Source organism: Phodopus roborovskii, unplaced genomic scaffold, assembly GCF_943737965.1.
Source record: "Phodopus roborovskii unplaced genomic scaffold, PHOROB, whole genome shotgun sequence".
NCBI lineage: Eukaryota > Metazoa > Chordata > Mammalia > Rodentia > Cricetidae > Phodopus > Phodopus roborovskii.
In genome coordinates, this window is record NW_026126485.1 from 21,184,481 (window position 1) to 21,212,251 (window position 27,771).

Consider the following 27,771-nt stretch of genomic DNA (forward strand, 5'->3'; position numbering starts at 1 on the left):
AGATAACTGGCTTATCCTCCTCTCCTTAAATGCTCCTGCTGACCACAACAGCAGGAGTGGATGTGGACAGAACACCAAGTTCGGCTTGCCAGGTCAATGAAGAAAAGGGAGACGACACAGATGGGAGAGGAATTCTGCTACCCTGGGCTTCTTGCAAGCTTGGGGTGGGGGGGGGGGGCAAATAGTTTAAAGCAATAGTAAAACAAATAAAGTCTAGAAGCACCAATGTTGCACCAGTTTTCAGTGTTTTCTATGGTAAAATTATAGCATTTTCCACTCTGAAAACTCCAGAGTTTAAAACAAACAAAAAAAAAAAAACAAAAAACAAAAAAACAGAGCTCAAGGTTCAGATTAGAGAATATAGATTTATCTAGAAAATAAAACTACAGAAAAAGGAAATGAGGGCTGGGGTGTGACCAATATAGCATGTGTGTGGTCTGAGTTTTAACTCTCAGTCCCAGGGACGGGAGGGGGGGGGGAGAGGGAGCGAAGCTGTTGTCATAATATTAGTCTAGTAAGAACTCTACTTTTGGGGCTAATACTCTGACTGGATAAAGTGTGCCTCTGCCCACCAGAAGGCCTCTGCAATAGAGAGGCTGGTGGACAAGAAGTACAACAATGGTCTGCCCTGCTCTAGAGAACATATATTCAAAGTGCACAGACTATAAAACCTTTCTACTTTGGGACTCCAAATAGACCCTGGCTCCACATTCAGGAAAACACTGAGCCTGGAGGGTAAGTGTGTTAGCTCTCCATGAAGATCTGAACTCCTATTCCATGCTGCACAAGTTAAATTACCTGGCTATTTCCCCCCCTTCCACATTATAGCAGCCAGTCAACATGTTTAAAAGAGAGGAGAGCTGGGTGACAATAGCTAGCTATCAGTGGTCATCAAACCAGGCAGGACCATGTAAGGAAATATGTGTGGAAAGTCTCCCTTTCTTAATTAATCAGGAAAGCATGGCTTCCTTCTAGCTTCTAAGTTAAGAAAAATAGTCATGGAACCTGATATAGAAAGACCGGCAAACAAAATGGATAGAGTGCACAGTTCTGACAAGGGAACCGGCAAACCCCACCTACTCAGAAAATCACCAAAGGAGGCCAGTCAGGTGCTCTTACACTGGAGTTTCAGCCAACACTGTGATGGTGAGCCAGACACCGCAAACCTTTCCCACTGACTCATCACTTGACTCATTCATGGTGACAAGGGGGAAAACGAACCGAAAAAACACATAACAGCAGCATAAGGCAGGTATTTGGTACTTTTTGTGGTATATGAGCTGCAGACATCATCCTGGACCAAACAGACAGCAATCCAGGGAAGAGTGGGAGGGGGCTGCTTCACGGTAGTTGACACCAACAGACCCTACTCTTCAGGCCTTGGATTTCCTTCTAAACTACCATAGCACTCAGCTGTGCCATGTAGGTGAGAGTCACTCAGAAGCACTAATGTGTCCAATGACAACAAGGTCTGAACATTGCAAGTTCAACTTCTGTGAGAGATATAGGCAGTCCCAAGTCTAGGTGTGACTCTGGGTAAGGTTCATGTCATTTCATGTCATGTAAGTTATACCCAGTTCTTGCTCCAAGAAACTAGTATGAAGATTGAATTACAAAATATAATGATGATGACGTACTGTTGAGAATGAAGCTCAGCTTCGTATGTCTGAGAACCAAAGTTCAATTCTTACTGCCAAAAAACTTAGGAAATATTTGGTTTCAGTTAAGATATAATCCAGATTGGTGATCAGAATGGCAATGGTGTCATGGAGTTGCAGGGGGTGGTAAAAAGCCAGTGAAAAGTCCTAGCCTTTTACTCAGCAGTTCTTTATGGAAGCCTGCCACTTCTTCCAGAGCCATAGTTGAGGGTAGTTCAGTGGAACAGTCTACCCGAACTCACTCAAGATGGAGTGAAACAGATGGCCTGTGCAGGAGTCATTCCTCCCCACCCTTGGGACTTTCTGAGGCGAGTCCTCAGAGGACCCAGTCCCTGGTGCTGTACAACCCACAGGGCTTGCCAATTCAGAGCTACTGTGACTGAATAAAAATGGCCCCGTAGGTCCACAGGGAGTGGCACTTGTTGCCTTGGAGTAGGTGTGTGACTAGGGGAATGGGCTTTGAGATCCCAGAAGCTCAAGTTAGTTTCTCTTCATGCTTCCTATGGATCAAGATGTAGAACTCCTCCAGCACCATGTCTGCCTGCATGATAATAATGGACTAAACCTCTGAACTGTAGGCTAGCCCCAATTACAAGTTTTCTTTTATGAGTTGCCATGGTCACAACATGATGTCTCTTCATAGCAATAGCAACCCTAACTAAGACACTAACATGCGGGTGAATCTACATCTAATTAAGTACATCCCTTTTTAAAGTGTTGTTCTTAAACACAAACATTAGTACATTTAAAGAAAAGTCAAATCCTCCAGAAATAATCAGTTTTCAAAACTAGTGAGTGGGCTGGAGAGCTGGCTCAGTGGTTAGAAGCACTAACTGCTCTTCCAGAAGGCTGGGGTTCAGCTACCAGCACCATGGTCAGGCAATTCACAACCATCTACAACCACAGCTCCAGGGGTCCAACACACTCTTCTGACCTCGACAGGCACCAGAATGCATGTGCACAACCTCCCTATATCCCTACCCATACACAAATAAAAATAATGTTTAAAATAATAAGGATAATAATAATTTGTCTCAGCAGTTAAGAGTGTTTGCTGTTCTTAACCAAGTTCAGTTCCCAGAACCCAAGGGGTTCACAGCTGTTTGTCATTCATTCATAATATATATATATATATATATATATATATATATATATATATATCCAGACAAAAATACACAATAAAAGAAAACAATTAAAAGTACATACTACTAAAATCTTGCATATTCACTTTAAGTGATAGTTACTGTTTTTTCTCAAAGCAACCACACTATGTCCAAGAGTGTCAGGAAATATGTGTTAATGTCTTGGGCTGTTACGTGTCTGGGAAGGTACACTATGGGCAAAGTGGAAAGGATCAGATATGTATCATATCCTGCCATGTTCAAACAGCACCACTGTACATTCTAATAATGACCACTGTGAGAGATACTAGTGGGCTGGAGAGATGGCTTGGCAGTTAAAGGCTGGGCTCACAACCAAAAACATAAAGGATACTAGTTACCACATCAAGAGTGGATGGATCAGTTGGTAAAGTGCATGAGGACTTAGTTGAACAGATGTCTCAGATCCCCAGATCCCATGTAAAAAGTGAAGGTGGTGGCACACACTTGTACTAGCGAAGAGATAGGGAAGAATCCTGGTGCTCCCCTAGCCAGCTAATCTAGCCAAGCTGGTGAGCTCCAGGTTCAGTGAAAGACCCTAACAAACACAACACAAACCAAAACAAAGCTAAAACAAACAAAAACCCAAGGTCGAAAGCAATAGAGGAAGGCATCCAATATTAACCTCTGTTCTCCATACGAACACACATACACACATGAACATACAGCATGCGCAGACAAACACTATCATGCTCAGCCTTGGTTCATCCATGTTCTTATTACTTGAATGTCAAATTGAGAAATCTTTTCACATATAGAAAGGTTTTCTTGTAAAATTAGCATTCCTCAAAATTACTACTTAAATGCTGTTATCACTTAGTTTAGGAACTAACAAGGAGGGAACTGGAGCCAGTCTTGGACTACAGGTACCTGAACGGCTCTTACAGTTTTACTTAGATAAATCTATGTAGCCGTGGGGCATTTGCTGGATTTCCCTAACAGAGCTGCCAAAAGCCAAAGTAAGATGATAACAGGCAGAACTGCCTGGAAATGAGGATACAGCCACAATAGTTTTACTGCCTGCCTTTACACTGTTCAACCTTTGATCCTCCTGCCTTGACCTTCCCAGGGCTGGAATTCAGGAAGGGGCTACCAAGCCCTGTTTATATAGTGCATGGAGTAAAACCCTGGCCTTCATGAATGCTAGGTAAGCAGCCAGCCCCAGCCCAAATTGCCAAATCTGTAATATGTAAAATGGTGGCACTTCTTTTTTTTTTCAATTTTAACAGCAAAATGTAAACATATAATCAATAATTTATTTTTTAAAAAAGAAAAGCAAAATGATGCTTACACTTATAAAAATCTGCACTGCCAAGCATGGTAGCACACACCTTTAAAGCCCTGCACTTGTATGAAGATACAGAGAGGAGGATCTTCATGACTTTGGAACCTGCCTAGTTGACATAGCAGGCCAACAAGGGCTACATAGTAAGGCCATGCCTCAAAACAAACTGGCCAGCTGTGGAGGCGCATGTCTATAATCTCAGCACTTAGGAGGCAGACTGGACCTTTTGTGAGTTTAAGGGCAGCCTGCTCTTCACAGCAAATCCTAGACAAGGGCTAATGGCGAGGCCCTATTCCAAAACAAAAGATATACACCAAAAGCTGTCAGGGCAGACTTAAAGGGTGAGCTGGAGAACAGCAAGCAAGCTTAAGGTCCCAGAGAAGCCCAAAGTGCTCCTGACTTCCACGCCTGCAGTCAGCAGCCATGGTTCTGTGCTACCCCATGGCTGAGGATTTTAACATGGGCAAACTAGGCACAGTTGCTGCTGGAGACATCTTACCAAGCACACCAAATTCATATGGGACATGACCTAAGAGGTGTGTGGCTTTGCTCCCATCAGCAGTGAGCTCTACAGCTGCTCAGTGTAGCCAAGGACAAGTAGGTCCCAGAGTTCATCAAGAAAAAGCCAGACACACAACACCACACAGGAGGGAAGAAGGAGAGAGGAGGGACAGAGGGAGGAAGGGAAGGAGGGAGGAAGGGTGGGTGAGAGGAAGGAAGGGAGAGGAAACAAGGAAGAGAGAGAGGAACTGAGCCAGAGTCCTCGCCACACCACCACGAGGAAGGCAGTTGCCAACAAAGTCCCTTCCTTCCTCTGAGCAGTAATACTCTCAGAAACATTGGAATGTATCTGAGATTTCCTTTCAAGTACACAAAGGGCTAGAGGGAGCTCAGCAGCAGAGCACTTGCCCAACACTCTGAAGAGCCTCCACCCCGATACCACAGGGAAAATCAACAGAATAAAACAAAGAAAAGTCCAATCACGGAAAAGTGGGTTTAAAGTGGTAGTTAAGCGTGCAGATGGAACAAGACTGGTCATGAACTAGCAATCGTTGAGGATGAGTAAGTAAACCCATAGAGTGTCACCACAGCTTCTTGTTATACTTCTTTGTAAATTTTAATAGAAAAAAAAAAAAGCAGAATAAATGATTAAGTAAAAGCTGAGTTCAGTTCCCCACATCCAACAGAGGGAGGATCACAACTGCCTGTAACTCTGGTTCCAGAGAGTTCAATGCACTTGTCTGGCTTCTTCAGATACCCACAAACACGTGGGGTACACTCACATAAACATACATGCATATACATTAAAAAAAAGAAAACAACAAATGTTAAGTGGTTGGAAAGATGGCTTAGCAGTTAAGAGAGCTTGCTATTCTTGCAGAGGACTTGGGTTCAGTTCCCAGAACCCACACAGTGGCTTACCCCCAACTGTAACTCTATCTCAGGGGATCCAATATCCTCTTCTGGCCTCCATGGACACCAGGCATATATGTGGAAGACACACAACATGTAGGCAAAACTCCCATACACACTTAAAATAAAATAAACATATGCGCCAGTACCAATTTTCATGCCTGAATATAGCCTAGCCAGCCAGCCTGGGCAACTTAGAAAGACTATCAAAATGAAAACTAAAAAGAGTACTGGGGACAATACAGGGCGGAGTGTTAGCCTCACTCATATAAGGCCCTGTCCAAACATTAGTTCTGGAAAGAGAAGGCATTCCTAAAACTTCAAGACATGAGTTGACCTTTTAGAATTCCTAGAAAGAGGTCATACAGACATTCAACAACAGAGTGTTATTCTTATGATTTAGTGTCTAAGGGAGCTGGGAATGATGGCTCAGCAGTTAAGAAAGGCTTGAATTCAGTTTTAAGCACCCATATCAGGTAACTCAAATCCACCTGGAACTCCAGCTCCAGGAGAACTGACATGCTTTTCTGGCTCCCTCGGGTACTGCATTCATGTATACAAACTGACTCTCAGACACACATAAACACTCAATTAAAAGTGAAAACAAATGTCAGCACTCAGGAGGCAGAGGCAATTTGATCTCTGGCAGTTCGAGGCAAGCTTGGTCTACACTGCCAAGGCTACACAGAGAAAATGACACAAAACCACACACACACACACACACACACACACACATACTTTTTATTTTTTTTTTTTTTTTTTTAAAGATTTTTCTTGGGGAAGCTGAGGCAAGAAGTACTACAAATTAGTAGCTGAGCCTGGGCTACAAAAAGTATCTCACAAACTAGAGGCAGCAGCAAGCCACAGCTGCACTTTTTGTACTGGGAATCTAACGATGACACAGATTCATTTACAGCTGTACCCTTTGTGTCAGAGCAAAGGTGGAGATGGGAAAATATAATCTCAGTGTACCATCTGCCAACAGGAACAGGGTGAAGCCAAAGCTCAGAACTCTAGAAGATCAAATGCAAAAACCTTTCCAACCAGTCTACACATACACAAATGCTTGCCTGCCCACACACCCACACACACACCCATACCCACTCCAGACATTGCTTAGAGAACTAGGCAAGAATAATTTGCAGAGTGAACTTACGTAAATTGAACATTACTCCCATCTATAACAATATGCTTCAAATCTGCACTCCCTGGTTCATTTTTTAATTCCAGCTTGTATGGTATTTTCAGGGGTATCTCGAAATCTTTGAACCCCTGTAACTGAGGAATCAATATGATCAGAGGATCCTGCCAACCGGTATCAGTAACTGAAGGTAACAGCTGGGGCTGGGGCAGCGGCATCGGCGGAGAAAGGGGGGGATAATTTGGCTTAAGGCTGAGGAGAGTTACAACAGGCAGAACGTCTCCTCACAGGCAGGCTTCATATTATTTGGAAGTGAGGGTTCCGCTTGCTGTTGAAAGCCATTTTTCAGGAAAAAGCTGGGCTTCTCTGCTGGTGACCTGCAGGCCCCCTTGAAATAAAGCTGACTTCTTTAGGACTGGAAGGGGCTACAGAGGGTGAGAGGGCTGTCGGTCTCAAGGCCTACATTACAACCGTAGTTCTGGGGTGAGCCCCACATTTCATGTTTCTGTCCTACTGGCACTGTTCTGAAAGAATTAATTCTGCAATTTGAGGTACATGGTTTAGAGTCTTTGAACGGTAACTGGGAAAACTTTTCCACTCATATTTTGCTCTGTGTGACTCTGTGTTTTCTTTCAGGTAGAATCTGTCGTGAGCTCATTTGTGCTGTCTCCCAACACCCGCACTTCGACTATGAGCAGCATCTGGATACATGGTGCTAGGTGGAAGTGCCTATGTCCTCTTGGAGCCTTTTGTTCTCTTTTTCAATTTCCTCCAAGAGCAATAATGGTTCTGGTAGAAGGCCCATACTCCCTAATGACCTTTTCAACAATCTCTTGGGAATAACCCATGGTTTTAAAGAGAAGTTCACAAGGATGTTGTATTCCATTTCTTCTGTAGTGTCTTTCCCATCGGGGCTCAGGTTTGTAGAGTTAGAAGCATCATCAGATAGGTCAATGACTTCATTTCCAGCCGAGAAGCCTTACCATCATGCTATAAGCTCTCCCTCTGGAACATTCTCCAAAGAAAATTGCTTCTTGGTATGCCTTTCTTCTGTATCAAGAAGACCTCCTCTTGTGACAAACTCTGTCTTTGGAAAGTGCATCTTCATCTGGACTTAGACCATTTACTGGAACAAAGAGCACATCTGCCGAGCTAGAAAAGACTGCATACCATTTGCTTTGTAAGCTCAGAAACAGGGGTCCTGGCTTTATTTCTGGAATCTTCCTGTAAAACAATTTCTCTCTCTAGCAATACTAGGTCCTGTGGCAGCATTCTGTGTCAACTCTGGATGGCTGCACATCTCCAATTTTAATGACATCATCATCTCCTGTTTCAAACAGATTCCCTTCACCTTGGGTGAGACTCAGTAGTTCTTTCTTCAAGGAAGTAGGCAAAATCAACAAATCCATTGTATAATTGTCTGCATGAGCTTCAACAAACTGTCTGAATTCCCGCTTGATTTCCGACTCTTTCTGACTGCTGGGCAGATTCTCTCATTATTCTCAAAGAGCTTCACAAACTGCTGAATATGACTCCTGGCCATGACCACAGCCTCAGCGCTTCCTCTGATGCCAAGAAGCCCCAGGTCTAAAATGCAGAGGTCAGCACAAGTATCCTGAATTAGGCTCTTTAAAAATAGGCTCTGTGCCCCGACAAAAAGTGCAGTGCATGGCCTTGGGGTAGCACTCTCTTTCTTCCAGTTCAGGCCTCACAGATCCCTTTGATATATTCCTGTAAAAAGAAGACAAAAATCAGACCAATTTCCAGATTCCTTAGTACATAAACCTGTAACAGCTAGGCTGATTTTTTTTTTTTTAAATCATGAAACATATTTATAATTTGGAGTAAAATTCCTTGACTTCAAGAAAAAATAAAGAATTACATCTTTGGACTTTTGTGTATGGGGGCTGTTTGTTTTGTTTCACTCTAAACGCTATTTAATCATCTTTAAGAGGAATTGAAACTCTACAAAGTGAGAATGCATAACCTTTTCACTGTGTCTTCTTCTGTGATCTTAGGGGCTTGCCTGCCTACACAGTGGATAATCCCAATGCTAGATTCATTTACATCTAAAAAACATCTCCTTGCACCCAGTCTTTTCTCACAATGGGGACATATTCCCGAGATGAGATAATCATATAGTTAATTATGAGAGAACAAAGGCACAACCTTTGGTTTGCGGATTCAACAAACATGATCATCGGCCTTCCAGGTTTCTTGAAGACATTTAGAAACAAAAAAGACTCAAGCATAATCCAGAGAATACTAATAGGACTTCTATTGGCTGCTACTGAAGAAGGCTTTGATAAGGTTAAGAAAAGGCACTAGAGATGGATCAGCAGTGAATGAACTTGCTGCTAAGTGTGACAATGACCTGTGGAACCCACACGGTAGGAGGAATGAATCAACTCTCTGACCTCTACACATGCTGCGGCCACACACACACATACTCTCTCTACTTCCTCCTCCCTCCTTCCTCTCTCTCTCTGTCTCTCAAAGAATAAATAATAGAAAAAAAAAAAAAAACTTAGGGAACTAGTTTATTTAGCAAGTGGGCTGCTATTGGAATTTAAAAAAAATGAGTCAAGCAATTCTCTCTCTTCTCTCTCTCTCTGAAACACATTTTGTTAATACACCCACCAACTTTAGCTCTGGAATGTGTTGGTCTCCAATTGCAGAAATACTACTGGTGTAGTCTTGCTCAAATTATGCAAGCAAAGCCCAGGTTCTTCAACAGCAGAGGTAAGAATAGTGCAGTCATAGAGGGTTAGGGGGACTTAAAAAGACTTGAGCACACTGTGAGACTGTTACTCTATCATGCTTTCACATTTAAATCAAGGTTCTACGTGAGAATATAATATTGCCTTTCTCTCCCACACAGCTCCCCTTAAGTCCCTTACTCTCCTCCCACCCCACAGTCCTAGGACTTTTCTGCTTGCCTTTCGTATCTTTTTTTTTCCTCCTCCTTCCCAAGGCAGGAGTTTCTGTGTGTAGCTTTGGAGCCTGTCCTGGAACTAGCTCTTATAGACCAGACTGGTCTTGAACTCGGGATTCTGCTGCCTCTGCCTCCCAAGTGCTGGGATTAAAGGTGTGCACCACCAATGCCTGGCTTACTTTTATATCTTAAGGTTGAATAAAACTTCATTGGGTAGATGCACCACCTTTCCTCTATCCATTCATCTTCTGTTGATGGGCATCTAGGCTGGTTCCATGGCTTAGTTGTGGACATGGTGCTCCAATAAGCATGAGCAGAGTGTAGTGATGTTAACTTTTTCACTCAGCACGATGCTGTTAAAACTACTGCATCTGGAAGTGGTGGCTCATACTAGCAACTGTAAAAGAAGGGACAGCCAAAGCAAGACTGTTGTTTCAGGTCAGCGTTGGCTATAGAGGGAGACCTGTCTCAAACAAACAAAGCAAAACACCGTAAAGACCACACATGGTGGCTTCCAGCCACCGCCTAGCACACTACCATGTTACTGGTTGTCTTTATAGAATACTCCACCCAACAGCCAAAATATGTTCTTCTAAAGAACCCACAGAACCATCAAGATAAACCTTATGCTGACCATGAAACAAATCTCAACAAATTTAAAGAACTGAAATTATGTAGAATGATCTGACCACAAATGAATCAAATAAATCAGTTACAGATAAGAAAAATTTCCAAATGATTGGGAAGTTAGAAACTAAACAGCACACTTCTAAGTAACTCACAGGTCAGTAGAATTCTCCTGTTTCTGTTCCTTTCTTTGGAAAAGTGCGGATCTTCCCCACCTGAGCTCTCTCTTTACAGTGCTGAGGATTGTTGAAGCCAAGGCCTTGGTCATGAGGGTAAGTGTTGTTCTGAGGAGCTGCACCACACCTCCTCTAGGGAACTGCTTTCAGGAGTACACTGAACTAAGTGAAAATAATACGAGATATCCCACACAACTGAAGCAGCACCAATGTTTGTTTATACTTTTATTGCTTTTCCAACAGTCTCAATACAACCCTGACTGACCTAGAACTCACTATGTGGATCACCAAGTGAGCCTTGAACTCTGTGATTCTTGCACCTCTGCCTCCCCTGTGCTGGGGTTATGGGCAGACAGTCATGCCCTAGCTTGAAGGAAATGTATGACATAAATGCACATATCGGAAAACAACAAAAAAATGGGTATGGCAACTCAAACCTGTAACCTACCTTAACCTTAGCATTTAGGAGGGATAGGTGGGGGACAGATACCAGTTCAAGGACAGCAAGGCTACAAAGCATGAACCCTGTCTGCCTCTTGGGTGCTAGGGTTGCAGATGAGGTCTCCAAACCTGCCCTCATGGTCCCAAACTTCTGTAACTAGTGCTTTATCCACTGAGCAACCTTTCCATCCCCCACGTGTATGATTTTAACATACCAGGGTAAAGGCCCATGCTTTGTTTTCTTCCTATGCTGGCAATCCAAAGTGTGAAACTTGTATGCATTAGACAAGTGCTCTACCATAGGCCTACATTCCCAGACAAGTTCATTTATTCTTTCATCCTTTCTTTTCCCACTCTTTACAATAGCAGCTGCCTCACATTCCAAGTACATGCATTAAAAAGGCAGCATACAATGCATACTTTTTGTGTTTAGCAATCAAACTCAAAGTGTGGTAGTATAATCCTAGTCTATAATCCTAGCACTGAAAAGGCTAAAACAGAGAAGTCTAAGTTCTAGGCTACACTATGACACTTTACACAACAAACAAAACATCACAAAGGAGAAAGTAATCAATTGCATTTACTCAGGAATTTACTACTTCCATGTAAACTTTAGTAATTTAGAACTTCAGGAACTTGTAAAAAATTATTTTTTGTCATTTTTAATTATGGGGTAGGAGGGATGTACACCTAAGTGTAGGTGTCTACAGAGGTCAGGGGTATCTGATCCCCTGGAGCTGGAGTCACCGGTGTTGGACTTGAGTCATACCTTACCTGCTGACCCATGTCTCCAGCCTTCAACTTAAGCAATTGTTATGCAATAACTGTTTGCAATGGTTTCCCTTACTTTCTTTAACTGAGAATGCTCTATTTTACTCTTAAATGATCCTTTGATAGAAATTCTCCCGCAAAGGTTCTTACTGTGCATGATGGCACCAATTTTAATCTAACTTGCCGTGAGATTGAGGCAGGAGCTCGCTATGAGTTACAGGTCAGCCAGGGTTCCACCGGCGAGAGCCTTGAAGAGCAGCCATTCATAAAACACTCATTTCTCCATCACAAGACTAGCTGAGGAGGACATACTATTTACATTCTTTGTGACCATGACCCACAACTCAAGCTTGAAAAAGAACTAAAATTATTAGCCATCTGCTTTGTGAGACAGGTCCCCTGTGATACAACTGCCCTTAAACTAACTCCTGATTTAAAAAAAAAAAAAAATGCAGTTATTAAAGTTTTGTGCCCCCCCATAGCTAATTTCATATACTGCTTTTTAAAATGTTTGGGGCTGGAGAGGCATTTCAGAGATTAAGAGCACTGGCTGCTCTTTGAGATGACCCACATCAATTCCCAGCATCCACGCGGTGGCTCACAACACTCTGCAACTTTAGTTCCAAGAAGACTCTTCTAGCCTTCATGGGCACTGCATGTACATGTACACAGATATACATACAGGCAAAATATTCTGATATTGCAAAAGGGGGAATAAATCTCAAATAAATAAATAAAAACAGGGGGAAATATCATTCTAACTGCTTAGACAAAATCATTTTTAAAAAATAATTTATTTAGCTTTATGTGTATTGGTGTGAAGATGTCAGATCCCCTGGAACTGGAGTTAAAGACAGTTGTGAACTGCCATGTGGGTGCTGGGAATTGAACCCAGGAAGGTCCTTTGAAAGAGCAGCCAGTGCTCTTAACCACTGGGAGTCATCTCTCTAGTCCACAAAAGGGAAAAAAAAAAAAATTTAAGAGGTCTATTCTCATTGACATATAACCAATACATATTATTTATATATAAACTATTGAACTTTTTTCAAATTAGTAATTGTATGATGCTTTGACAAAGAAAATCTAAAGCGACCTCTCTTCCATGAGCAGTCTGGATGGTACATGTTCTCATTTCTACAGAGAACTGAGTACTTTATGACTAAATGACGATTAAGATCCAGCACAAGTGCCCATGTCTAAGGCCACCCAGTTATTTTAAGTGGACTGCCTCATTTACACATACTGTATGTAGGGGAACAGAAAGCAACTTTATGTTGAGGATATGGAAAAGAACCTTGACTTCTAAGATATTAACTACCTGCTGAGCCTTAAGTCCTAAGAATGCTGGCATGTTTGACAGGTAACAGATCTGTCATGAGCTGTGGTTCGAATGCCCTATGGTTTGGAATGTTCATGCAACAGGATGGTTGTTTAAAGCCCTTTATTTTTGTTTTTAGTTTGTCTGAGACAGCATCTCGCTCCAGCGCCTGGCTGTCCTGGAACTTGTTTGTAGACCAGGCTAGACTCAAATGCACAGAGATCTACCTGCCTCTGTTTCCCAGTGCTGAGATTAAAGGCACTGCACCATCAAGCCCAGCTTCCCTTAAAAGCATTTCTTAAGGCATCTGGGAGCAGGTGTGACATGGCAAATTGGGGCTAAGTCTACAGTCTATAAATGGTTGCCACCACCACTACAGAACTAGCTGACTGCCTGAAAATAGAGAAAAGAAAAAGGATGGAGATTTGGTAAACGTCAAGTACCAGGTGTCCCCTTCCTGCCCCTCAGTCAGAACCATGGGCTCCTCTCAGTATTGTGTGCCCTACAGTCCCTCTTCAAGTTGAGCTGTTATATATGGGCTGACGATAATGGAAAATTAAAGACAGTAGAGAGGCAAAAACAGAACTGTCTTGAGTTCAAGGCCAATTTGGGCTAAGAGTGAAACTTTGCCTCAACCAACAAACACAACAAATTGGAGGGCAGTGCAGCAAGTCTAAGTTCAGTTCTAGGACCTACATGGTAGGGACAAGGAACTGGACCCCTGCAAACTGTCCTCTGACCTCTACAGTTCCCTGTGGTATGCATGCCCACACTCTCAAACCAGTAAATGTAAAAGCAATCCAACAAAATGGTGATGGAGGCTGGGGTGGAGCTAGAGGAGACGGGACAGGGGGTGTAAGACAGGAAACTCACTACCAAAGGCATGTTAATCTTCTAAATTTGGGTCTCCTTTAATTTATCTGTTCCTATTTGCTCTTCAAGTCTACCAAACCTTTCCCAGTAGCTATCCTAGGCACCGTGTCCAGGTTTGACAGCTGTATTAGCAGCACTATCAGATGCTTACCCTGCAGTCCCAGGACAGAGAATCACCTTATATATATATCTATTTGTGTGTGAAAGCTGCTGTCAGGCAAGGAGTGTGGCTCAGTTCACCTGCACCAAATCAAGTATATGAGGAAATCTATGACAGCCACTTGAATAAGGAAAAGTTGATCAGATCTCTTCAGCAGGCTGCCAGCAGCGGCAATTAGTCAAGCTGAAGGAGAGGTGGAATTTCTAAATACTTTCTTTAAAGGGTTATTTTTTCTAATTGATCACTACAAAGCCCACATAAGAACAAATTCTACCCGAACCAGAACTTGAAACTGCTTCCAAAAAAAAAAAAAAAAAAACAAACACATATAAGGCTTGGCTATGAGACCAAGACAATACATCAGAAATTCTTAAGACAACTTCTAGACTCAGACAGTGTTCTGGGTAGAGCATTATTGTAGGAGTCCTAGTTTCAATCCTGTTTTAGTTTCATTTCTGTGGCTGCGATAATACCCTTATAAAAAGCACCCCTTGGGTGAAAGGGTTTATTTTGGTGCAATCATAGCTGACAGTCATTCACAGCAGAAAAGTCAAGGTAGCAGGCAGGGCCTTTATCAGCTGTCACATCGCATGCACCAGAAATGAACGCATGTGCTTGGGTACTCAGTTCTGCTCTCTCTTTTTATCGTCCAGGACCTAAACCCACCCAATGGAACCTCAGGCCTCAGGCTTGACTTTCTCTCATCAACAAATGAAATGGAGACAACGCCCCTGAGCCACCCTGATGCGCTATCCCTGGCTGAGACTCTCCCAAGAGATTCCACACAGTGGCCAGCTAACAATTAAAATGAGCCACCATAGATCCTCAGAGCAGAAAAAAGTTTGCACTTTCTAACAAATACAAAGTGATACTCAATTTATGAACCTTGAAATCAGGATGTCAAAAGAAGAGAAAAGGAAAGAGATCAGAGTTAAGAGTGCTGGTAAGTTAATAATATGATGTGAAGCATGGTACCTATGGCTCTAATCCCATCACTAAGAAAGACTGAGGCAGGAGGATTGCCCCAAGTTCAATGCAGCCTGAGATGAGAGTGAGACTGGGTCTCAAAACACCAAATAAAATAAATAAGTAAATAAATAAATAAATAAGGAAGAGGAATTAGAGGAGGAAGAGGAAGAGGAAGACTGGAGAGCAGCTCAGCAGTACCGTGAGGATCTATGTTGAGCAACTCAAAAAAAAAACCTTTAATTGCAGCTCCAGGGACCAGTGCCAGGGTTAAAGGGGAAACAGCCAACATACCCAGCCTTTTCTAGTTATTTTAAGTTTCCAAAAAATACTTTATTCACATAAATCAAAGTATTAAAAATTTTCTATAAGAAGAATTCATAAACAAGCTTTATACTTTCATTTCTAATACAATTTTAAAAACTAGAATACAGCATAATGATCGTGCCTTTAGTCCCAGTGCCTGGAGGCAGAAGCAGAGGAACTCTGTGAGTTCAAGGCCAGCCTGATCTACAATAGTGAGTTTCAGTCCAGCCAGAGCTACACAGTGAAACCTGTCTCAACAGACAAAAATGAAGTAAAACAAAAATAAAGACAGGGCCTTTAGGGTAGATTCCCTCACCATGATCACATATGCCAGAAAAAAGGGATTTGGAGGAACATGCAAAAAAGGTCCAGACTGTATTAAGTGTAATTCTGCTCAAAGCATGGAAGAACTTGCTTTATGCATTCACTTGTTCATCCAGTTACTCACACAGCTACTACAGCACCTAGCATATGCCAGGGACTAGCAATGCAAAAGGAGCCCATTTGTTTTCTAATAAGAGGAAGCAAGAAAGGGTATGGATTTGGGAGGATCTGGGAGAACTTGGGAAGAAACTAGTAATCAGAATATATTGTATAAAAATTTTTCTTCAACCAAAAAAGGTTAAAAAAACTTTTTGTCTTAACTTTATTACATTTAAATGACTTTAACTTATGTTCTCAATATCATGCAACCAAGAGAAAATGTAAAACGGCATAGATGTTGAGACCAGTGAATAACCATGGTTATTTCCCTCCCTCCTTCCCAAGGTCTCATGCATGTTAGGCAGGTGTTACTATCACTGCGTAACATTCCCCCTTTGAGACAGGGTCTTCTTACCAGGTTGATTGGGCTGGCCTGAAACTTGCAATCCTCTGCATCAGTCTCTGGAATGCTGGGATCACAAGCATGGGCCTACACATCAGCATCCAGTCTCCTGTCACAAGCCAAGAGAAGTGTTCCTGGCAACTTGTGCCTGTTTCAAAAGCAGCTCAAACCAGAGACGGTAAGCAGCTACCAAGCAGGCCAAGCGCCACAGGAAGCTTTCCTACAGCACTGTTCCTGTTGCAACCTCCTCTTGGAAACATAGCTAGGTGGTTTTGACTATAAATAGAGAAAAGTACAGCCTACAAGCATATCAAACTGAGTGATGAGCAAGCAACCGGGAAGCAAACACCAGTGTGGAGAACTGAGTAGCTCTACTAGCTACCAAAGTCATCACCACACAGACAGACAGAAAGTTCAAGTCTACCAACCATCACTGAGGTAGGAGCCCTACGAAGGCAGGGAGCTCTGAAGATGTCAGGGCTGAGCACTGTGGCAAACACTTGTCACCCAGTACTTCAAGTCTGCTTGGGCTGACTACCCTGTCTCAAAACAAAACAAAAGGGAAGAAAATGTTCTTTTCATAGGAAAATCAGTAAGACTTCTACTTTTAGGCACTAACGCCAAATCCAAAATCATATACACCAAATTAAAAATAACTCGTAGTCTTAGAAAACACAAATTCCTCAGCACCAATAATCTACAAATTTCCAACAGGTCTACATTATATCTCCATCTCTTGTCTATATTAATAATAGGCCAAGGTTAGGAATGCATTCTGCCACCTTTCCCATTCACCTTTTCCATCACCTCTCTCACTATCAAACACTTGGGGAGGGAAAAAAACAACAACAAAGTCATACTCAGGACCTACCCTGACATGTTCCTGTGTGTGTAAAAACAAACAAACAAACAAACACAAAAAAATAAAAAAATAAAAAAAACAACTGTCAATCTCTGTAATTTGACAGCCTCTAAAATTAAAGCTTTCCAAGCTTTCATTCTTTTATCCCCAAAGTTTTCAAGACCCCAACTATTTTTACTATCATCTTCTTTGCTCTTCGTGGAAAATATACAAATGATATCAGAGACTGTAGGCCAATGTGTGAACAATCTGCATGTCTGTGTCCCAGCTACTCGACAGCCTGAGGCAGGAGAACTGTGTTCAAGACCAGCTGGACCCAGCTTACCGAGACCCCATCTGAAAAGAAAGAAAAATAGTTATACCAAGTTTGGTGGATTTTTTTATATAATCACAGCTCGAGACAGGAAGACAACTACATTTATCACAAGTCTGGCCTGGGCTACAGAATGAAATCCTTGTTTCAAAGCAAAATAATAAATAAATATTAAAAACAAACAAAAGAATTATCCGTCTCCGGTCACCTTTCCCCAGGCACCAGACTCTTACAAAGTAGGAAAGGAGTGTATGTGGTGGTGTACACCTTTAATCCCAACACTCGGGAGGCAGAGGCAGGTGGTCCCTTTGTGATATGAGGCCAGCCTAGTCTACACAGTGAGTTTCAGGACAGACATGGCCATATAGACTCTGTCTCAAAACAACAACAAAGTAGTGGGTGGGTGAGTGTGCGCGCGATGCATCCAGATTTCTATGTAAGTTCACAATGAGTGTACAGGTGCCTACTAAGATGAGAAAAGGAAATCAGATCTTCACAGGGAATGCAGCTGTGAGTCACCTAACTTGGAAGCTGGAAACCAGACTCAGGTCCTCAGCAAGAACAGCAAGTGCTCTTAACCTCTGAGCTCCCTCTAGCCCACACCAGGTCCCTCTTTACTCCTCCTGGGGTTCTCGATCCTTCATTAATGGTTTCCTTCAGCTTAACTACCATGTGTGAATGTATGGTCCCATCTTGGTCCTTCTATCTTCACAGTCTATGAAAATAGTAGCTTGTGCCCCCATTTTAGAGTCAACCCCTTGAGAAAGCTGGGTTCTGTTCCTATTCAAGCAGATCTCTTGAACGCAGACCGTGACAACTGAACCAAAGTATTCCAATTTGGGTAACAGAACATGACACTTGCAAGCAATCTGTTTTTGTTAAGTACTTCCCTCTTCACAGTTGCTTGTACATGCTATGAATGGATACAGCCTGACATGGGTGCAGCCATATTAAGTCATTGCCACAAAGGCTCTCCAGTAACCCAAGTTGGCTTTTCCTTCTTTCCCAGTGAACAATAAATGATCAAATCATTAACCATGCTCTGAGCTTTTAGTCATACCACAGCTCTGGGATGTGCATGGAAAATGGATATTATTTTCAGATAAATCAGGTACATTCCAGCAAAGCAGAAATGTCTTAACCTATACATATGCCTCTTTCTGACCCAGACTGTGGAAATACAACTGGTCTTGCTGTACCACTAGGACCTTACCTCTGCCAGCAAGCGTCCCCAGAAAGCCTCTCTGGATTCCCAGGAATGGTGTACTGCTCCTCATATGAGGAGAACCAGGTTTGTCCAGGAGTACCACATTGTGTCTCTTCCTCTCCGACTATGTCCCAAATCCTTTGCTATGGTTTCCTATTGCCCTTAAAAAGGGTAGTTCTCAAAATTATCTCCAGGTAGCTATCTCTCCAATTACACGCCTAGCTTCCCCAGTGCCAATCTAACTTTCATTTGTCCTGGTAATAAACTCAAATTTTGCCTCTAGCCTCAACACTGTTCAGCCACCAAGACTATTCAACCTTAGTATTTCCATGCAGACATTTTACCCCCAAAGTGCCTCAAATTTGGTCTGAATTGGAGCTGACAACTCTCCTCCAACCCATCTTTGATCCAAGTTCTCTTTTAATGAACAGTAGCTTAGAGTCAATGTATACACTGTAATCAACTACAAACCAAACTTTTTTCTACCCATCAATTTTATTAGGTCCTCCATACAATAACATATACCCCTTTTCTGAGTATAAGGAGGTGTAAAGCACACTCTAGAAAGCATCTGATGGGCAGGCCTGCTGTGGGATATTTATACACTGTGTGAAGATGTATTGCTGGGATTGTTAATAAAAGCTGAACAGCCCATAGCTACGCTGGAGGTATAGGCCAGGAATTCTGGGGAGAAAAAAGGAAGAGGAGGAGGAAACTGGGCTTGCAAGAAATGCTGGGAAACATGGAGAGGAAACAGAAGATGCAAGATGGAAGAGAAGTAATGACACATGGCAAGATATAGACTAATAGAAATGGGTTAATTTAACAAGCCTAAGATATAGACTGAGCTTTCATAGTTAATAAGTCTTTGTGTCATCATTTGTGAGCTGGTGGCCCAGGAAAGTGCAACTATTCAGGACTAATGTTCAAGCTCGAGGGAGTCTTGTTCAAAACCTCTAGTTGCATTAACATGAACACTTACTTTTGTTACAAACTTTAACCTTTCCTTCCTCTACTTTTGTCTAAAAAACATCATCTGAGAAAACGAGGTATGGATATTAACCTCTGCTTTATATACAGGAGTGCCTTATTAAATTGTAACATTTATCACAAGTCTAATAGACACACATTTCTAGAGGAAATGCCTTAAGACATCAAATTCAGTGATTCTCAAATAGGCATAATTCTCCAGGCATCTGGAACATCGGAAGATATACCTAGCTGTTACAGCTTGAGGAGATGCTCCTGCATCTCTGGCATCTAGAGAATTGGAAGACAGATGCTGCTAATCATCCTACAGACCTAGTACACGCCTCCCCACACACCCAAATTATTTGACCCAAATGCATCACTGCACAGAAACCTGAATAAATCAATTAATGTCTAACTACTAACTATAGGTGGTTTGAAAACATGAACCAACACCCTGCAACAATGATGTAAAAAACATTAATTAAGAAAGAGTGGCTAAGTGACAAAAAAAAAAAAAGTGTGTGTGTGTGTTTTCATTTCAGCAGCATAAAACTGACTCTAGTGGTGCATGCCTATAATCCCAACACCTGGAAGCAGAGAAGAAGACTGGAGATTCAATGCTATCTTTGATTATGCGATGGCTCTTGGGACGCAAGCTTTAGGCTTGGCTTTTACAAGCTGACCTGAGAGTGGGTAGAGCCAGCTAAGAGAGCACACACAGAGGATCAGGTATAGCTTAACAGTCTAAAGTTTGCCCATGCTGTCAAAAAGGCTGAAAGAAGTCTAAACAGTTTCTTTCATAATGTGCGTAGGCTTAAGAAAAAAAAGGGTATGAATAGTTATAAAGAAAAATAAATAATTAAAAATAATAAAGTCTTTAAAGAGACAGTAAAAGTAAAAGAAAAGAACCGTGTAATGATGGAAAACACACAGGGAGTCTGGATCCTATATGCTATTGTGTTATTTTAAATTTTATGATTGCTAAAAAGCAAGGACAGCTTCTAAGAGACCTAGAATAAAAGGGACTTAGAAATTAGCCAGCCTAGATATTTTAAAAATGCCTTAACTTTAAAAAAAGTAAAAAACTGTATTAGTCAAATGAAAATAAAAAATACTTTGTGAAGAAATGGTTTTACTTCTGTTTCCACAGGAGAAAAGAGGTGTGAATTTGTTCCAGGGTGGTATGGATCTGGTCTGATCAAGGAGACCTAAAAATTGACAGGTATATCTACCAACAAAGTTTATAACTGGTCTTCCAGGACTTGACCATTATCTCAAATTTTCTCTCTGGGACCCCTAAAGATGCCTTCACCCACATTCCAAGGAAGCAGTTTGGAGAACGCTACCCACATTCAATAAATGGTGTGGGAGGCTTTAGTTATTTTGTGAGTTATAGATGTTTTCTATAATTTGGGGGGAATATAGGATTAAAAAAGCTATTAATCTCAGCTATTTTGCCTTGGCATGGATTTGGTATATGAGACCAAATTCCAAAGTCAATTTTGTTACATTGTATACATATTTTTACTCTGTTTAAAGAAGCACTTTTTAATATTGATACAAACATAAGGTCCTTTTTGTTAAAACACACTGTTATGTATATGTTTCTACTTGTTTAGGGATTTTGTATATTGATACCAATTTAAGGTTATTTTTGTTACAACATATTGTGTATAAGTTTCTGCTATTCTTTAAGGTATTGTACCTAGGCAGTTCATATTAAAAAGTAAGGTAAAATTCTAATTTTTAAAAGCTATTATTACAGACTATTTAAGGCAATTAAAACACACACACACACACACACACACACACACACACACGTCAGTAGTTAGTCATTTATAGCAATCAAATTTGTAGATATGTTAGGTATGTTTTCCAGATCATATAGAGATGTATTTTGGATAGATGATCTTCAAACTTTTCAAAGACCTACAGAATATGGCATTTAAAATGTTTTGGTAATTTAGGGCTTTTCATGATAATGAGACACATCTGCTCTAGCATTTCCAATTTACCACAGAGAGATAATGGGAACTGATGAAACTGCTTATGGAGTTTATTTTCATTGTAGCAAGGTTAGCCACTGAGCAAAGGAAACTGCTCTTGCCTTTGTTTGATGACAGTGTTGTGCAGACATTTCTGCAGGACACACAAAAAAAAGACTGAACTTTGACAAAACAAGGCAGAGCAGTCCTTCAAAATTTCTACTTAAAACAAAAGCAAAAACAAAAAACAAACAAACAAAAAAAAAAAAAAACCTGGCAGACATTCTACAGAACACGAATAAAGTGACTGTGACTGACAAACTGCCAATCAGATGGGACAGTCCTTCAAATTTCCTGCTTCATTGAAAAGTCTTCCACATACTATGGGCCTGTGGGCTGAAGATGGATGCCCCAAAGTTGCAAAGGAATTTTGGATGACTGTCCAATTAGATATCTCTGTCATTTCTAAAATGTTGAAAATTGTTTTAAAATTCACTTTTTGTTAACCCAAACAACATTACATCCTTCTGATGATGGAGTTAAAGACTAGATAGTTATAATTGATTTTCCTTAGTTACAAGAGAGAATAAGCTGGGTATAAAACTTTAAATTCACTAAGATAGATAAGCCATTTCTTTAAATGTGCTAACTACAAATGGACAAAATATTGTAAATTCTTATTTGATAACTGATTTTGTTGTATATAGTTTTACTAGGTTAAAGTTAAACTTTTTATTTAGACAAAAAGGGGGAAATGTGGCATTCCCTAGAGTAATAATAAGCCTCCATGTGTGATTTATTTGGGAGCTTGGTGGTGGGTACCTCAAAAAGCCCAAAGGCACACACACGTACATTCATACACACACACACACACACACACACACACACACACACACACACACACACACAAATGCTCATTAAAATTAAAAAGAAATTTTGTTTGTTTGTTTTGGTGTTTCTAGACAAGTTTCTCTGTGGAGCTTTGGAGGCTGTCCTGGAACTCGTTTTGTAGACCAGACTGGCCTTGAACTCATAGAGATCAACCTGCTTTTACTCCCTAGTCCTGGAATTAAAGGCATGTGCCCTGCCCTGAAAAAAAAAAAAAAAGAAAAGAAAAGAAAAAAAAAGTTCAAAGTCATTCTTAGCTACATAAATTCCAGGTCATCCTTGTATACATGGCACCCTGTTTTGAAAATTAATTAATCAATTAATTTTGAAATGTGGAGCTCTGCCAATCAAGATAACTCTCTGAGTTGGGAGAAGAATAGCCCTGAAGAGTACAATTTCTTTCTGTTGTGAGATATGAAAGTATCCAATTTCTTCTCCAACTTAGCAACATTCTTTTTTAGTTTGTTGTTTTGTTTGAGACCAGATCGGTCTCACTATGTAGACCTGGAATACACTACGTAGACCAGGTTTGGCCTTCAAGTGATCTGCCAACCTCTGGTTTCCTGCGTGCTGGGATTAAACTGGGATTAGAGCAGTGCTTCGACCTTTTAATACAGTTCCTCATGTTGCAGTGACCCCCACAGAATTATTTTTGTTGCTACTTTACAACCAATTTTGTTATTGTTATTAATTGTAACGTAGGCATCTTTGTTTCTGAAGGTCTTAGGTGACCTTATAAAAAGGATAGTTCAGGACACCCAAGTTGAGAACTGCTGGATTAAAGTCATGGGCCACCACACCTAGTTCCAATACTTTTTTTCATCCAGGCCCTCAGATCCTCAAAAGTTCTTTGAACTACATTTATGGCCTTGCTCATGAGTTACCTGCCTGTCTGAAAGTTCACTTGTAACTTTAAAAAGGTCTTTTATTTACCCTTTGGGAATTTGTTGGACCCACTAAGATGCCCAAGTGTACTCACCTGTTGGAAGAACTAGTCTAAGTGGCCCCCAAAAGGCATCTGATCACCTGTTCAAATATAGCTTGTCTCACTTAGGTCCCAGAGTAGTCCTCAGCAGCAAGAAGTCTTCACGTCTCTGCCTCCCTGTTGCTTCTCTCTCTTCTGCTGCTGTGTTTGTGTCTCATCACTCCTGGCCCTTTCCTTGAGATGGCTACTGGTCTCAGAGGATCCTCTTACAGCTTCCTACATGCTACATTACAATTATATTCCATTCCCACTAACCTGTCCCCTGCCAGTCTCCAAATGCACCTCTATGTGCATGAGTGTGTTCTAAGCACCTCTGCCAGAAATCTGACCTCTAAGGTACAATCATGTAGTTATCTGACTAGCAGACATTAGGTATACTTTCAGATGTGATCAAGAAACTGGTTTGTGGCTGGATGGAGCTCAGTGTCATAGTGCTCACTAATAAGAAATAACCCACATTCCATCCCCAACATCACACAAAAGAAAAGCCAAGTATGGTGCTGCATCCGGGAAATACAGCACTAAGGATGAAGGTAGAGAAGGTTAGGAGTTCAAGGATCCTGAGGGTATATTCTCGACTACATAAAGTTCTAAGGTTAGCTTGGGCTATAGAAAACCCTTTTCTTCTTTCTTCTTTCTCTTTCTTTTTTGGGAGGGAGGTGCGCTTGAGACAGTTTCTGTTGTAGCCCAGGCTGTCTGAGAGATCTGCCTGCTGTGATTAAAGGCTTGTGCTAGGATGGATGGATGGTGGAAAGAAGAAGGATGGAAAGGAAGGAACAAAAATATGCAAGAGGCCCTGTATATCTAGAAGAGAATGTTCTTTTTGACATGTTATCTATATTTAGACACAAGCACTGCCCTGTGAGACCCTGAACCAGCTAGTATTCCTGTGTAGCCTTACTCCCCTTGGTATTTGTACTGGATACTCTCAGAGACACCTTTCCCTATCCAGGTGATCCCCTGATGAGTTAAAACAGTTGACAGAGGAGGGAGGGTACCTGTTAAAAAGCAGGTAATAAGATGTGACAGCCAAGCTACCATCTACCAATATCCATTTTCTGCTTCCTTAATTACAAAATCCAGATTCTGTTCAGGGCAGCAGTATACCTGGGTCATAAATGAAAATGTTCTAGTTCAATACTAGCAGTGATCACACGTAACATAGTCCTAGCCGATTAGAGGCAAGCAAAGAATATATTAAGGTTTCCTGGAAAGGTGTTACTTCTATATTTTTCTTAAGACAGAGCCCTGATAGCGGGAGTGATGGAGTCACTCTGTGATGATGAGAGACCATCTCCTAACCATTACTGCTTGCTTATCTTGAGGCTTTACCCCTTGTGGTGCTCAGGATTAAACACATGGTCCTCTTGTACATGCTGAGGCAAGCCCCCTACAAAACTCCTTTACAATGTTTTTAGTTACCCATGCTAGCCTCCAAGTCACACACAGCCCAAGGAGATCTCAAATTTGCATCACTCCTGCATCCAGCCTCCTGAGTATATGGTATTATGGGTGTGTGCATCCAGAAATGGCTGGCAATCTTTAGACTTCTTAAGTGGAAAAAATACTAAGTCCCTATTTGTAGAAGTATCTATTACTGCAGGAATTTTATTAACAATAAAGATTAGTCTACCTACATGCATTAGTCTACCTACAGCAACAAAATAGAAATTTTATTCTCTAAATTAAAAAAAATGCCAGCAGTACTGTGTGTAATGGTGCATCCCTTTAATCCTAGCACTAAGAGAAGGCAGAGGCAGGCAGAGTCCCAGGTCAGCTAGGGCACATGGTGAGACTTTATCTTAAAAATAAATAAACAAACAAACAAAACCAGGGTTAGGAGCCTTTAATCTCTATGGAGAGAGAGAGAGAGAGAGAGAGAGAGAGAGAGAGAGAGAGAGAGAGAGAGAGACCTGCCCAGCACACTCAGCTCATGGTCTCAGTCAGCTTGGTCTACATAGTGACACTGTCTAAATAATAACAACAGGAGCTAGGGTGACAGCTTAGGGTAAAGGCACTTGTAGAACAACCATGATGACCTAAATCTAATCCCCAAGAATTAAGGGTAAAAAGAAAAGAATCCATCTCACTAAGCTATCCTCTGACCTCCATATGCACACTGTGCATGTGTTCTACACACCAAAAAATTGTAATAATTTTTCTATGAGTTTAACAAGAACAACACAGCAGCTCCTTAATTATTACAAAGATTTCCCCCATAATTTCATTTGAAATTTAAGAATACTAATTTTTATACAATATTAATTTAGTAAAATGTTAGCAAAATAAATAAACAAACAAACAAGATACTGAACTTATGATTTTCCTACATGGCAGTTTACAATTACCAGTTACACCAGTTCCAGGGGTGCTGATGACCTCTGACCTCCCGGGTTACCAGGCATGCACATTGCACTCCAGCATACACAATAGCAAAACATCCATACACATAGCATCTTTGAAAAATAAATACATCTTTGAAAAACAAAAAATCCTACAATAGGACCTGCAAAATACCTCAGCAAGTAAAAGTTACCTGCCTGATGTCCTGAGTTCAATCTCTGGGACCTACATGGTAAGTAGAAAACCAACTTTAACAAGTTGACTCTGACCCCCATGCAGCATACAGCATAAACAGCTCTGACAAAATAGGTAAATATAATTTTAAAGCAAATCCTACAATTTAGGCTGGGAACAGAACAGGGAAGGGAAGCTGCAGCATTATAATGACTACCTCCCATTTCAACACTCTGGAATAACCCCAAAGTATTAGCCATAAAGACACTGAGCCAACCACTCACTGTTTCTTAAGATGATTTTCACAACTATGCAGGAAAAAAAAAAAGTTATCATTCTAGGAAATGCAAAAAAAGCTACCACATTCCTTTCTGGTAAAATCAACACAAAAGCTCCACCATACTACTCAGCCATAGAGTTCTAAATTACTTCCTCCATGAACAAGTCTATTGTTCATTCATGAATAGGGAATCACTCTTCTGAGCAAAAGGACCTGAAATCCCTGTACCAGAATTCTCAGTACTTCCAGAAGAAACCACTGGCATGAAGGTCTAGTCTAACCTCCACTTTTCCCCCTTCTGCTGTAGCCTACCTCCTTGTCCTCACTCAAACAAAGGGACTCTTTAGATACAACTTCTGGGCCACACTCTGCCTGGTTCAACTGCACTGAGATCCTTTTAACCGTGATGCCCTGTGTGGAACTCACTGTTCCACCAAGGGAAACATCACCTACCAGTTCAAGGTCTATTGACACTGTGAGTTCACTGTTCCGTCTTCTGGTCCCTACTTCTGTCCCATGGAAGTAAGTCCCTTACAGTTTCTTCTGAAAGCAGTCTCCAGTTCTCTCTCTCTCTCTCATACAGAAACTCAGACACACACACAAGAACCACTTGCTGTTTTCTGAGACAGTGCTCTGGGCTACCAGGCCTCTGCTGCTTTCCTCTAGGAAGGAAGTGTGTTAATTTTTAATCCTGTAGTAATTACTAATACTTTCTAAAGTAGAGGTTAGAAGGGCAGTTCAAAACATCCATCTGGACCACTGATATGTTTTCTTCAATATGTGTGGTTAGATTTTATTAAAATGTGTATCTTATAAACTGAAGCTGTCATCCCTCTGGGATGGCTATGCTGAAGAATCAAAAGAGCTGGTTGATTTCAGCTTGACTTTGAGGAACTGACAGTGTGGACCCAGGCAAACTATCTTGGATAATCTTTAGTCCCTTCGGTGGCTGTCCACCCATCTGACCGACATCCTTTACAGATAAAGCTTCTGGGGTGCATTAACTTAGCAGGACACTAGCTCATTACCCCAAAAGCCAAGACCATTATCAAACAACATCTGAGACCTACAGATTTCCCCCACCTGCTGTAGCTAGCCACCTCAAGTTCCAGGCAACATACTGGCACACTTGCTTGAATCTTGACCTTTTTTTTTTTTTTTTTTTTTTTGAGACAGTGGCCAGATAGCTCTGGCTGGGTTAGAACTTGCCATGTGGTCCAGGCTGGTTGTGAATGTGTGGTGCTCTTCCTTGCCTCTGCCTCAGAATGCTGGGATTACAGGTGTGTGCTGCCAGACCTAGATGATTTATGACTGTCTTTTGTTCTGACAATGAAAGTTTATGTAACTATTTCCATATTAAGGCATGTTATTCATACTGGTGATGGCGGCACACCCCGCTTTAAACCCAGCACACTTGGGAGGCAGAGGCAGGCGAATTACGAGTTCAAGGCCAGCTTGGTCCAGGATGGCCAGAGCTACACCAGAGGAAACCGTGTCTCAAAGACAGGCAAGCAAACAAACAACAAAAATAGACATGTTATTCAGGGCAACCAGATGTATGTTCCTAGGCCACAGTCATTCATATTTGAATGACCTCTTGTTTCCTTTGACAGCTGTGTTTTGTGTGGTGAAGCTTTACAAAGAGTATCAATGTGGCCAGATGTGGCCTGTTAATCCCAGCAGTGAGAGGCTGAGGCAGGAAAACT

General features: G+C 41.4%; 1 pseudogene; it reads right to left on the reverse strand.

Moving 5' to 3' along the window:
- LOC127229943 (NEDD4-binding protein 1-like) overlaps nt 1–27,771 on the reverse strand; it is a 46,798-nt pseudogene that overhangs the window by 14,609 nt on the left and 4,418 nt on the right.